A 14,281-nucleotide genomic window follows, 5' to 3' on the forward strand; every position below is an offset into this window, starting at 1 on the left:
TTTAGCAGGCAGTTTCTCGCTGTGAGCACAGTTAGATACGTACAAAGACGGTTTAGTCTGAGGTACTCATTAAGTCCTTGGACCATGTTTTGAGGATTCCAGGTCCACTTTCTCTGCCCCTGGCTCATTAACAATTTTCATAATAGATCTTCAGAGGGACCAACATACAGGAAACTCCACTGTTTCTGAAAGATGACCTCTAAAAAAAGGTGAACACAGACTTAAAGAAGGTTTGCATTTGATTCTGCTCACAGAATAGCAGTCAGAATCTTTCACATTTAAAAATGCCTTAAAAAGAATCAGCTGTCCATATGTATACACGCTACAGTGCTGATCTACTTAGGCCTGCTGCTTCCTGCAAATAGAAAGAGAAGGAAATAAAACAGCTTCCAGTCAAAATGAGATCAACTCATCTGACCCACAAAAAAAAAAAAAAAAAAAAAAAAAAAATCCAATTACTTTACAATAAGACAATTACAGCAATTCCCATGGAATAAGCTAGCTTGGGCTTTTAACTAATCCTGGATAAAGCTTGGAGGCCAAGTTGATTTTAAAGAGTGATCTAAACATTTACATGCTTATTTGAAGTTTGGCTCTCTTAAATTCATAAGAAAGGTCTCCATTATTTCTTAGTGAAAAATTCTTCTCATATTGATATTTTCCAAACTTTTGTCATTACCAAGCCCCCAGAAGACAGCAAGATTGTCTTATATTTTGTATACTTTGTATCCCCATGTGTAACAATTAGAAAATAGGAAGAATTTAATGAATGTTTATGAATAAATTAAAAAACCCAAATTTGGGAGGACTTCCCTGGAGGTCCAGTGGTTAAGACCCTGAGCTTCCAATGCAGTGGCTGCGGGTTTAATCCCTGGTCAGGGAACTAAGATCCCACATGCTGCGCAGCATGGCCAAAAGATTGAAAAAAAAAAAAACATTTGGAGACAGGATGAATAGATAGGAAGGAAATAATACAATCTCTGTTCCCACAGTGGAGTGAATCCTGCACCCCTAGACTAGCTACAACCATCTTAACCCAGAACATAAGAACAAGTACTAATCCCTTTTCAGAATGTCAATATTTCAAATTATGTTTATTTGCTGGATAGGGTCTCTGTTTATGTTTTTCCCAATGTTATGCAGCTGTGTTTGTCTGCCCTTTGACGTATTTGTCCATCCTGATGGAAAGCTTAGACAAAGTGGAAATGATGCCTATTTTAATGGCTTCATGGCACTTAAGTGGGTACTTAAAGATGCTATTCTGAATGGAGCCTTTGGGAGACCCTAATGAGTGACACCATTCTAAATGAACTGAAATACCAAAAGAACAGCCTCTCTCTCTGGAAGAAGAATACTGAATGACATCACTGTGTTTTCAAAGCACAACACCATCATTTAGAAAACATTCCTCGTTACTTTGCAAGTCTCTCCCTCTGTGCCCCAGTGCCCATTTCCCTAAAGGGGCATGTCTGCAGTGAGCAGAGGAAGGGAAGATAGAAATGAAGGAGCCACTGTTTTGTTGCTTCTTCCTTAGGCCGAGGTGCCCTACATACATATAAATGGCCAGCATATAAAAGGCACCCTTATCCATATTTCTACCCATCACCTCCAACAAACTTCCCAGCAGTGATACTTAGGCTGGGGCATCAGGAGAATTTCCAGTTCACTCAGGCTTCTGCCTTGATATAAACCAGCACCATAGAAAGATGTGATCACAGAGCTGGGAGCACTTATTATATCCACAACATCCCCAGCTCCTCCCCCAGAGACTCTGATCCCCTGGGTCTGGGATAGGAGAGCACAGGCTCAGTAGTTGTGGCGCACGGGCTTAGTTGCTCCGCGGCATGTGGGATCTTCCCGGACCAGGGCTCGAACCCGTGTCCCCTGCATTGGCAGGCAGATTCTTAACCACTGCACCACCAGGGAAGCCCACCACTTAATTTTATAGATGATGAGATTGAGGATAGAAAGTTGCGATGACTTGGCCAAGGTCACACAGCAAATCTGTGTTTAAGCCTAGGTTAGGCCCCAAGGAGCCGCTTTTTTTTTCTTCTTTTTTTTACTTCATCCCCAGGCTGATCTTCAGGAAGCACATGAAGCAGTGCTGGCCCATGTCATCTGGTGGTTTATTCCCACATGAGTGGCTGCATGAGACAGACTACTTCCATGGGTAGTATCTGCCTCCAGGCTGTGCCTAATTAAAGGTTATAAAAACCAGTCTGCCAAGTGCAGAGGGATTTGCAGGAAACAGCAGAAAAAGGAGTAGAGAAACAATTAGATGAATGTTGACAACAGAAAAAAAGGATTCTTTAACATATTTCAATGTCTATGTTATAATTCTTATTCTAACACAATGAACTTTAAGCAGGAGAGGTTCTGTGCATTTTCAAAGGCAAATTTTTTTTTTTCTTTGGTGCGGTACGTGGGCCTCTCACTGTTGCGGCCTCTCCCGTTGCGGAACACAGGCTCCGGACACGCAGGCTCAGCAGCCATGACTCATGGGCCCAGCCGCTCCGCGCCATGTGGGATCTTCCCGGACCGGGGCACGAACCCGTGTCCCCTGCATCGGCAGGCGGACTCTCAACCACTGCGTCAAAGGCAATTTTTTCTGACAGCATTCTCAAACAATTTAAAGTGACTGCCTGTTTATTATTGAAGATCTGTATAATACAGCAAAAAATTCGAAACACGATTTAAAGAAGACCAACACTAGGCAAGGTCATAGAGACAGCAAGTGTGCTCCGACTTCCCCATCCTGCTCTGGTTACCCTTCTGATACCACAGTGGCAACTGCTCAGCCCCACTGTGGTTAATGCCCTCCTGCTCCCAGTCTCCCCATCTTCATCAGTTCAATACTCATTTTCTGTATGTTTTCAGCTTCCTTACTCTCGTCTTCCTTTCTTTCCTGAGGGATGGCGCCAAACCCTACTTCAGGTTTCTACATTCCCCTTCCCTCCACTCTCAGATGCTTCCTCCTCTGTCTCTCTCGCCAGCTCTTCTCATCTGCCTGATCTAAAATGGGCCCCAACACATATATAAACAATGGAATACTACTCAGCCATAAAAAGAAACGAAACTGTGTTATTTGTAGTGAGGTGGATGGACCTAGAGTCTGTCATACAGAGTGAAGTAAGTCAGAAAGAGAAAAACAAATACCGTATGCTAACACATATATGTGGAATCTAAGGGGGAAAAAAAAAAAGGTCATGAAGAACCTAGGAGCAAGACGAGAATAAAGACAGACCTACTAGAGAATGGACTTGACGATACAGGGAGGGGGAAGGGTAAGATGGGACAAAGTGAGAGAGAGGCATGGACATATATACACTACCAAACGTAAAATAGATAGCTAGTGGGAAGCAGCCGCATGGCACAGGGAGATCAGCTCGGTGCTTTGTGACCGCCTGGAGGGTGGGAGGGAGGGAGATGCAAGAGGGAAGAGATATGGGGACATATGTATATGTATAACTGATTCACTTTGTTATAAAGCAGAAACTAACACACCATCGTAAAGCAATTATACTCCAATAAAGATGTTAAAAAAATAAAAAATAAAATAAAATAAAATGGGCCCCAATACCGAGGTCCCTCTCCCCTTGACTCTGTATATTGAACATATCCCTTGCGCGATTCATCCACTTTAAGGCTTCGGTTTCCACCTACAGACTTAAAGACTCCCAAATCTGGGTCTTAGCCCAGATAGCTCTCCCAAGCTCCAGACACATATTTCCAACCATCTGGACACTCCGCCTGGATGTCCTGCAGGCACCGGAAGCATACATAGCACATTCAAATCAAACATGTTATCCTCCGGCCAATGCTGCTCTCACCCGCGTCTCTATCCTAGTGAATTGTGTCTCCAGCATTAGACACGCCTGAGTCATCTCAGATTCCTCCCTCACCCTCATCCAAATAAATCTACTCCACACATCCTGGTAGTCTCTCTCAGGAGTGTTTCTTGAGCACAGCCAAGCCACATTTCCTAGTGTCACCGCCCTGGTCATCTTGGAAAAGAGCCTCTGAACTGGTTTCCCTGCCCCCGGCCTCTCCTTGCTCAGCTCCATCCTGCACTGTTTGCAGAGTTACTGATTGTCTCTCTCGTGTGGTTCTCCTTTCCTGTAACGTAACGTTGAGAATTCTTAAAATGGCATAAATGGAGACTTCCCTGGTGGGGAAGTAACGTAACGTTGAGAATTCTTAAAATGTAACGTAACGTTGAGAATTCTTAAAATGGCATAAATGGAGACTTCCCTGGTGGCACAGTGGTTAAGAATCTGCCTGTCAATGCAAGGGACACGGGTTCGAGCCCTGGTCCGGGAAGATCCCACGTGCCATGGAGCAACTAAGCCCGTGCGCCACAACTACTGAGCCTGTGCTCTAGAGCCCGCGAGCTGCAACTACCGAGCCCACGTGCCACAACAACTGAAGTCCACGCGCCTAGAGCCCGTGCTCCACAACAAGAGAAGCCCCTGCTCACCACAACTAGAGAAAGCCTGCGTGCAGCAACGAAGACCCAATGCAGCCAAAAAAAAAATTTTTTAAGAAAAAAATGGCATACATGTTCCTTAAGCCTAGCTTCCCTTTTCATTCTGACTAATCTCTCATCACTCCCCCAGAAATGCACCCCTTTGCCAAATGAATTTACAGTTTCCCAAACACCCCAGGCTCACCAGTGATTTTGTGCTTTTACGTACAATATTCTCTGAGCCTGGATTCGCCCCAACCCTGCTTCCTCTTTCATTGTCCTACTTGTCCATTGTATCTCAGTTTAAAAAGCACCTCCTCTGAAAAATTTCCTCCAGTACATTGGGCATGATGGCTTGTTCTGCCTTCCTGGATCCTGCACTGTTTTGTTTGAGTTTCAATTTCTCTGTTGATGCATTTGGAGTCTTTACTTAACTGTAGTTAAGGTGCTTAAGGGCAGCATTATGTTTTATCTACTTTGGCATCTTCCTCATGTAGCACATAGAGGTTGCTCAGTAAATGGTAGAGGAATTTGTTACTGAAAGCAGGTATTTCTCATTAAAAACATTTTTTAACAGCTTTATTGAGATATAATTCACACATCATACAATTACCCTTGTAAAATATACAATTCCATGGTTTTTAGTAAGTTCACAGGGTTGTGAAACAATCATAACAATCTAATTTTAGAACTTTTTTGTTCCCCCAGAAAGGAACCCCATACCCTTTAGCTATCACTTCCCCAACCCCCCAGTACCCTGACCCAGTCCTAGGCAACCACTTATCTACTTTCTTTCTATGTAGATCTGCCTAGCCTTGATGTTTCATATAAATGGAATCATACAATATATGGTCTTTTGTGACTGGTTCCTTTCACTTAGCAGAACCTTTTCGAGACTCACTAAGGTTGTAGCATGTACCACTATTTCATTCCTTTTTACAGGCTGAACCACACTTTGTTTATCCATTCATTTGTTGATGGCCATTTGAGTTTTTTTCACTTTTTGGCTATTATGAATAACATTGTTTTTAACATTCATGTACAGGTTTTTGTGTTTTCATTTCTCTTAAGTATATACTTAGGAGTGGAATTGCTGGGTCATATGGGAACTCTACATTTAACTTTTTAAGAACCTGCCAAAATGTTTCCAAAGCGGTTGCACTATTTTATATGCCAACCAGCAATTAACGAGTGTTCCATTTTCTTCAGATCCTCACTGACACTTGGTATTGTCCATCTTTTTTATTATAGCCATCCTGGTGGTTATGAGGTGATATCTCATTTTGCATTTCTCTAATAACTAATAATTTTTAGCACCTTTTCTTGTGCTTTTTTTTTTAGCCATTTGCATATCCTCTTTGGAGAAATATCTATTCAACTCCTTTGCCTATTTCCAAATTAGGCTATTTGTCTTTTTATTGTTGAGATGTAAGTGCTCTTTATATATTCTAACCTAAGTTTCTTATCAATTATATGATTTGCCAAAGTTTTCTCCCACTCTATGGGTTATCATTTTCACTTTCTTTTTACTGGAGTATAGTTGCCTTTTTCACTTTCTTAATGGCATCCTTTGAAGCACAAAAGTTTTTAATTTTGATCAAGTCCAATTTATATATTTTTTTCGTTTGTCACTTATGTTTTGGTACCATATCTAAGAAGTTATTGCCTAACCCATAAAAATTTACCCTTAGTTTTCTTCTAAGAGTTGTATAGTGTTAGGTCTTACATTTATGTCTGTGATCCATTTTGAGTTAATTTTTGTAAATGGTTTAAAGCAGGGGTCCAACTTCATTTTTTCGCATGTGAATATCCAGTTGTCCCACCACCATTAGTTAAAAAGACTATTCTTTTCCCATTGAATCATCCCAGTACTCTTGAAAATCAACTTCCCATAAATGTAAAGGTTTATTTGTTGACTCTCAATCTTATTCCATTGAGCTATATGTCTATTCTCATGCCGAAACTTTTAATCTTTAATTTAATTTGAAAGACGTCATCCCTGTCAATAATTACGTTGAAGGCAATATAGTTCGAAGCTCAGAAGGGCCCCTAAAATTACACTAAGCTCAAGATCCTGAGATAACACTTGCCCTAGAGGAAAGCAATGAGCTTTAGCTGCCGAAGGTCTATTCTTGGACTCTTTTTAGGAGAGGGAATCATGCATGGGTCAACATTCTTGGGAACTGGCTGTCCTGCTCAGCAGACTTCCTCTCTCCAGGTGGTCTCACTGAAAACATCCATTCTTCTTTTGCTTCAAAATAAGCCCCACCCTGTCCCAATCTTACTGTCTCCCTTATCCCAAGATTCATATTTTGAGTTTCCCAGGATATTAGGTATAGTTTTTAGTAATGTGTAATTCATTTTTTCAGCATATATTTAATGAACATCTGCTGTGTGCCAGACATAGTTCTTGACTCAGAGAATAACAGTAGTAAACAGAACTCATTACTCTCAAAGAACTTACATTTTAGAGGCACAAAGAAGCAAAATCAAGTAATCAAATAAATAAAGTAATTCCAGATAAATGCAATGAAGAAAATAGAGGTAAGGGCTTCCCTGGTGGCACAGTGGTTGAGAATCTGCCTGCCAATGCAGGGGACACGGGTTCGAGCCCCGGTCTAGGAAGATCCCACATGCCGCGGAGCAACTAGGCCCATGAACCACAACTACTGAGCCTGCGCGTCTGGAGCCTGTGCTCCGCAACAAGAGAGGCCGCGACAGTGAGAGGCCTGCGCACCGCGATGAAGAGTGGCCCCCACTCGCCGCAACTAGAGAAAGCCCTCGCACAGAAACGAAGGCCCAACACAGCCAAAAATTAATTAATTCATTTAAAAAAAATAGAGATAATAAGATTGCAAATGAAAGCGGGACCTTATTTAAATAGACTGGTCTAAGGGAGCTCCCCAAGGAGGTGGTATTTGAGCACAGTCCTCAGTGTTGATAAGTGAGCTATGTGAAGATCTAAGAGGAAAGTAATCCAGTCAGAGGTAACAGCAAGTACAAGGGCTCCAGTAGGGTATGTGGAACAGTGAGAAAGCAAATGTGGCTGGAGCAGAGTGAACGAGCAAGAAAGGGGTAGAAGGTAGAGGTCAAAGAAGAAGCCGAGGGCAAGATCGTGCAGGTCTTCATAGATTAAAATCAGGAGTTTAGATTTTATTTTCAATATGAGGGAAAATGCTTGGAGAGTTTTAGCAAGGGACTGATGTGATCTAATTTACACTTTAAAAAGATTACTCTACTAGAAGAAAAGAGATGAAAATCTTTGTGACCTTGAGTTAGGCAAAGATTTCTTAGATACAACACACAAAAGCTTGATCCATGAAAGAAGATATTAAAAAATTGGGCTTCATTAAAATTAAGGAGTTCTGCTCTCTGAGAAACACTGTTTCGTGGATTAAAAACAGGGCACAACTAGTTCAGTATGTAAGGAGCTTGGAAGTTGCTACTCCATCTTAACAAGCAGACAGCTGACAAACTGAAAAATCAACCACTCTTCTTGGATCCCTAAGAGCAGTGAGGTCACAAGGCAAGCTGCTACCCCAAAATTGAAGAAACAGGCAGGTAAATACAGAGAATCACAATTTGCCAGAGCAGAAACCCACAAGCAAAAACCTCCATGGGAACCAGTGCTGGGGTAGAGAAACCTGAACTGTAATTGACACATTATTATAGGCTCAGTGTGAACAACTCTGAGAGATAAAAGCTCCAGGAAGACCCTATCATAGGGAGGCCTTCACATTTTTGTGAGTTTTGTGTCTAGGAACTCAACTGTGTGCTCAAGTGCGTATCACAGAAAAATTCCCTTGTGCTTCTGGCCTGGGGACGAGAAAATGAACCATTTTGAAACACACCGGATCATTCTGCTCTTCTTAACAAGGTCTGTCCTCAGGAGAAACTATTTAACTAGAGCCTACCCTGTTAAGGTTTTATTAGAGCCTAACTGACCTTGGGGAAGGGAAATACTTAATTCCAGCCCACTCTAGCCATCCTGTCCCACCTAAGGCAGGGTTGCAGCAGAAAGGGTGGGGGGTGGAGTTCAGGAATTAATAAGCACTTGTGACGTTCACGGTCCAGAAGCATAGGTTCACTAAAAGCCTGAGACCTAATCATAGGACTATAGAACGCTTCCCCTCCCCCACACCTTACCACATTACTAAAGGCCTATTTAGAGTACTTCCTTTTACCTAGTACATCACGTCCAGCTATCAAGAAAAAAATTACAAGGCATAATAAGAGGCAAAAAACACAGTTTGGTGAGATAGAGCAAGTATCAGAACCAGACTCAGATACGGCAGGGATGTTGGAATTATTAGACCAGCAATTATAGCAACTATGATTAATATGCTAAGGAATCTAATGATAAATTTGACAGTCTATAAGAATAGATGGGCAAAGTAAGCAGAGAGATGGAAATTATATGAAAGAACCAAAAAGAAATGCTAGAGATTAAAATAAACACTGTAACAGAAAGGAAGAATGCCTTTGATGGGCTTATTAGTAGACTAGACACTGCTGAGGAAAAAAAGAAATCTCTGAATTTGAAGATATCTCAATAGAAAGCAGTGCTTAGTGGGAAATTTATACACTGAAGGCATATAGTAGAACAGAAGAAAGATCTAAAATCATAATCTAAGCTTCCACATTAGAAAATTAGAAAAAAAAAGAGGAAATTAAATTCAAAGTAAGCAGACCTCATAGATATTGAAAGGATAATAAAGGAATACTATGAACAACTCTATGCCCACAAATTTTATAATCTAGATGAAATGGATTATTTCCTTGAAGGACACATCTGCCAAAACTCACACAAGAAGAAATAAACAGTCCAAGTAGACCTGTATCTTTCAAAGATCTTGAATCAATAATTAATAGCTTTCCAAAACAGAAAGTGCGAGACCCAGATGGATTCACTGGTGAATTCTGCTAAACATGTAAGGAAGAAATTATACCAATTCACTACAGTTTATTTCAGAAGAAAAAAGCAGAGGAAATACTTCCTAACTCATTCTATGAGGCCAGCATTTCCTGAATACCAAAAACAGATAAAAATTACAAGAAAAGAAAATTACAAACCATTATCTCTCATGCAATAGAGGCAAAAATCATCAACAAAATATTAACACATTGAATTCAACATTGCATAAAAAGAATGATATACCATGACTAAGTGTGATTTATCCTAGTTATGCAAGACTGGTTCAACATTTGAAAATCCATTAATGTAATCCATCACATCAACAGGCTAAAGAAGAAAAAACATGTGATCATATCAATAGATGCAGAAAAAATATTTGACAAAATCCAGCAACCATTCACGATAAAAACTTTCAGTAAACTTGAAATAGAGGGAAACTTCCCCAACTTGATAAAGAATATCTACAAAAAAAACCAAAATAAAAACAAAAAGACTTACAGATAACATCATACTTAATAATGAAAAGCTTGAGGCTTTTCCATTAAGATCAGGAACAAGGCAAAGATGTCCCCTCTCACCCCTCCTTTTCAACATTATACCATATGTGTTAGTTAATGCAATAGGACAAGAAAAGAAAATAAAGGTGTACCAATTGGGAAGGAAGACATAAGACTATCTTCTTTTGCAGGTGACATGATTATGTACGTAAAAAATCCAAAAGAATTGACAAAAAACTCCTGGAACTAATAAGCAATTATAGCAAGGTTGTAGGATATAAGGTTAATACAGAACAGTTGATTGCTTTCCTAATATACCAGTCATGAACGAATGGAACTTGAAGTTAAAAACATAATATTATTTACATTAGCACCACTCCCCCAAATTAGATACTTAGGTATAAATCTAACAAACTATGTATAAGATCTATATAAAGAAAACTACAAAACTCTGATGAAAGGTATCAAAGAAAAACCAAATAAGCTGAGATACATCCCATGTTTATGGACAGAAAGGCCCAATATTGTCAAGATATCAGTTCTTCCCAACTTGATTTATAGATTCAAAGCAATCCCAATCAAAATCACAGCAAGTTGTATGAATATCAACAAACTGACTCTAAAGTCTATATGGAAAGGCAAAACACCCAGAATAGCCAACACAATATTGAAGAAGGACAAAGTTGGGGGACTGACACTACCCAACTTTAAGACTTACTATAAAGCTGCAGTAATCAAGACAGTGTGGTATTGATGAAAGAATAGACAGATAGATCAATTGAACAAAATACAGAGCTCAGAAGTAGACCCACATAAATATAGTCAACTGATCTTTGACAAAGGAGCAGAAGAAATGCAATGGAGAATAATCTTTTCAACAAATCATGCTGGAACAACTGGCCATCCACTTGCAAAAAATAAATCTGGACACAGATCTTACACCCTTTACAAAAATAACTTTAAAAGGATCACAGACCTAAATGTAAAATGCAAAACCATAAAGCTCCTAGAAGACAACATAGGAGAAAACCTAGCCTTGGATATGGCAATGACTTTTAACATACAACACCAAAGCCATGATCTATGAAAGAAAAAATTGATAAGCTGGACTTCATCAACATTAAGAAACTTCTGCTCTGCAAAGACAATGTCAAAAGAATGAGAAGACAAGCCACACACTGGGAGAAAATACTTGCAAAAGGCACATCTGATAAAAGACTGTTATTCAAAATATACAAAGAACTCTTAAAACTTAACAATAAGAAAACAAACAACTCAAAAAATAGTCCAAAGACCTTAACAGGTAACTCACTAAAGAATATAACAGATGGCGAGTAAGCACATGAAAAGATGTTTTGCATCACATGTCATCAGGGAAATGCAAGTGAAAACAACAACGCCATACCACTACACACCTATTAGAGTAGCCAAATCTAGAACACTGAAAACACCAAATGCTGGTGAGGATATGGGGCAAAAGGAACTCTCATTCATTGCTGGTGGGAATGCAAAATGGTACAGCCACTTTGGAAGACAGTTTAGCAGTTTCTTACAAACTTATGGGCACACAAAAACCTGCACATGGATGTTTATAGTAGTTGTATTCAAATTGTCAAAATTTGGAAGCAACCAAGATGTCCTTCAGTGAGCGAATGGATAAACAGTGGTAAATTCATTCAATGCATTATTATTCAGCACTAAAAAGAAATGAGCTATCAAGCCATGAATAGACATGAGAGAATCTTAAATGTGTATTACAAAGTAAAAGAAGCCAATTAGAAAAGGCTATATCTTGTATGATTCCAACTACATGACAATTCTAGAAAAGGCAAATGGAGACAGTGTTGGCCCAGGGTTAGGGGAGAGGAACGACTAGGCAGAGCACTATTTTTAGCACTATTCTATATGATACTATAAAGATGGATACATGTCATTACACATTTGTCCAAACCCATAGAATGTAAAACACTGAGTGTACCCTAATGTAATCTATGGACTTTGGATGATTATGATGTGTCAGAGTAGGTTCATCAATTGTAACAAATGTTCCACTCTGGTGGAGGATGTCGATAATAGGATAGGCTGTGCATGTGGAGGGGCTAGGAGTATATGGGAAATCTCTGTACTTTCTGCTCAATTTTGCTGTGAACCTAAAACTAACCTAAAAAATCCTAACCCTAAAAACTCCAACAAAGTACTTCTATTCAGACTATTTCTAAAAACTTTCTAAACTCAACAGTTAGAAAACAATCTAATTAGAAAATAGCAAGGGAATTCCTTGGCAGTCTGGTGGACTGTACTCTGCACTTTCACTGCCAAGGGCCTGAGTTCGATCCCTGGTGAGGCAATTAAGATCCTGCAAGTCGTGCATGGTGCAGACAAAAAAAAAAAAAAAAGATTTGGACTCTTCAGTAAAGAGGGTATACGGATGGCAAGTAAGCACATGAAAAGACGTTTAATATCTTTAGCTATAAGGGAAATGCAAATTAAAACCACAATAGAGAGTTCAGGTCTTTTGAGGATGAGCTGCCTGTTCTCCGTCCTTGGTGCCCTGCAGTAAACGCTGTACTTTCCCTCACCACATCCCGGTGTCAGTAAATTGGCTTTGCTGGGAGGCTGGCGAGGGGATACAAGTTCGATTCGCTAGAAAGAGTCTATATTCAGGAGGAAGTAATCCCAGAAGAGGAAAACAGGCAAATCAAGATGTGTAGCTCTGTGGCTGCCAAGTTGTGGTTTTTGACAGATCGTCAAATCAGAGAAGACTATCCCCCAAAAGAGATCTTACGAGCATTAAAGGCCAAATGTTGTGAGGAGGAACTGGACTTTAGGGCTGTGGTGATAGATGAGGTGGTGCTAACAATCGAGCAAGGAAACCTGGGTCTTTGTATCGATGGAGAACTAATTACTGCCTGTCCTCAGGTGGTGGTAGTGACAGTACCAACCCCTTGGGTGCAAAGTGATAGTGACGTCACTGTTTTGCGCCATCTAGAGAAGGTGGGAAGCAGGTTGATGAACTGACCTCAAACCGTCCTGAACTGTGTTAATAAGTTTTGGATGTTTCAAGAGTTGGCAGGTCATGGTGTTCCTCTGCCAGACACTTTCTCTTACGGTGGTCATGAAAATTTTGCTAAAATGACTGATGAAGCAGAAGTACTGGAGTTCCCAAAGGTGGTGAAGAATACACGGGGTCATAGAGGCAAAGCAGTTTTCTTGGCTCGCGATAAGCACCCTTTGGCTAATCTAAGCCATCTTATTCGCCATGAAGCTCCATACCTATTTCAGAAGTATGTTAAAGAGTCTCATGGAAGGGATGTACGTGTCATTGTCGTGGGATGTCGTGTGGTTGGCACAATGTTACGCTGTTCAACAGATGGGAGGATGCAAAGAAACTGCTCACTAGGTGGTGTCGGGATGATGTGCTCATTGAGTTAACAAGGGAAGCAGCTAGCTATGCAGGTGTCTAACATCCTGGGATCGGATGTGTGTAGCACTGACCTGTTGATGAAAGACGACAGCTCCTTCCAATGCAAATGTAGGTTTCATTGCCTTTGATAAGGCGTGTTATCTAGATGTAGCTGGTATCATAGCGGACTATGCCGCCTCCCTTCTGCCCTCTGGCCGCCTCACCCGGCGTATGTCCCTGCTCTCCGTGGTGTCCACGGCCAGTGAGACTAGTGAGCCGGAGTTGGAGCTCCCAGCCAATACTTCTGTCGACAACATGAGCGCAAGTTCCAGCTCTGTTGACAGCGATCCTGAAACCACGGAACGAGGGCTGCTCACCAAGCTCGCAGGGGGCCTATTCAACGGAAACCAACTGCTAGCCAATGAAATCAGACTCCTGGTGGAGTGATTCCACCAGTAAATAATTAACCAGCAAAATCTTTGTAAAACTTTCTTTTTCCTTTTTCCTTTTTTTCTTTTTCTTTCTTTCTTTTCTTTTTTAAACCAACTTGCAATGCTGGTCATGGAGAATGCTCAGGAAGATGAGAGAAAATTGAGTAGGATTAGTTAGGAGAGAAGAACGGGGAGATAGATGAGACGTTTGCTACAAAGATGTTACTGATTTTGATTTACAAATCCTGCAGATAGAGAGGCAGAAGAGGTGAGATACAGAAAAATGTCAGGCTCTCATAGTTGCCCTTTTAAATTACTCAAAAATGTGTAGGCTCTCAGGACATGAAGAACATAATTTTTTTCATGGTTTTTGTACAGTTGGTACAAATTTCAGAGTAGTGTAACTTCACATTGTGTTGTAATCGGTGAGGAAGACATCTATGTAAATTATAATTTTTTCTATATAAATCTGAAAATTCAGCCTATACACTATTATCTAGGAGCTTTATGTTCATAATTATGAAATCTTGAAGGGCTCTTTCATTGACCTTTCCCCCCTTAATTTGGGTG

General features: G+C 40.4%; 1 pseudogene across 1 annotated transcript; it reads left to right on the top strand.

Annotated features, from left to right (window-relative positions):
- Positions 1-12,580: 12,580 nt before the first annotated feature.
- Positions 12,581-13,727, top strand: LOC307188199 (beta-citrylglutamate synthase B-like; annotated as a pseudogene). The gene has a single exon. The product of its transcript is annotated as a beta-citrylglutamate synthase B-like (transcript).
- The last annotated feature ends 554 nt before the right edge of the window (positions 13,728-14,281 follow it).

The sequence above is a fragment of the Stenella coeruleoalba genome (assembly GCF_951394435.1).
Source record: "Stenella coeruleoalba genome assembly, chromosome: 1".
Classification (NCBI taxonomy): domain Eukaryota; kingdom Metazoa; phylum Chordata; class Mammalia; order Artiodactyla; family Delphinidae; genus Stenella; species Stenella coeruleoalba.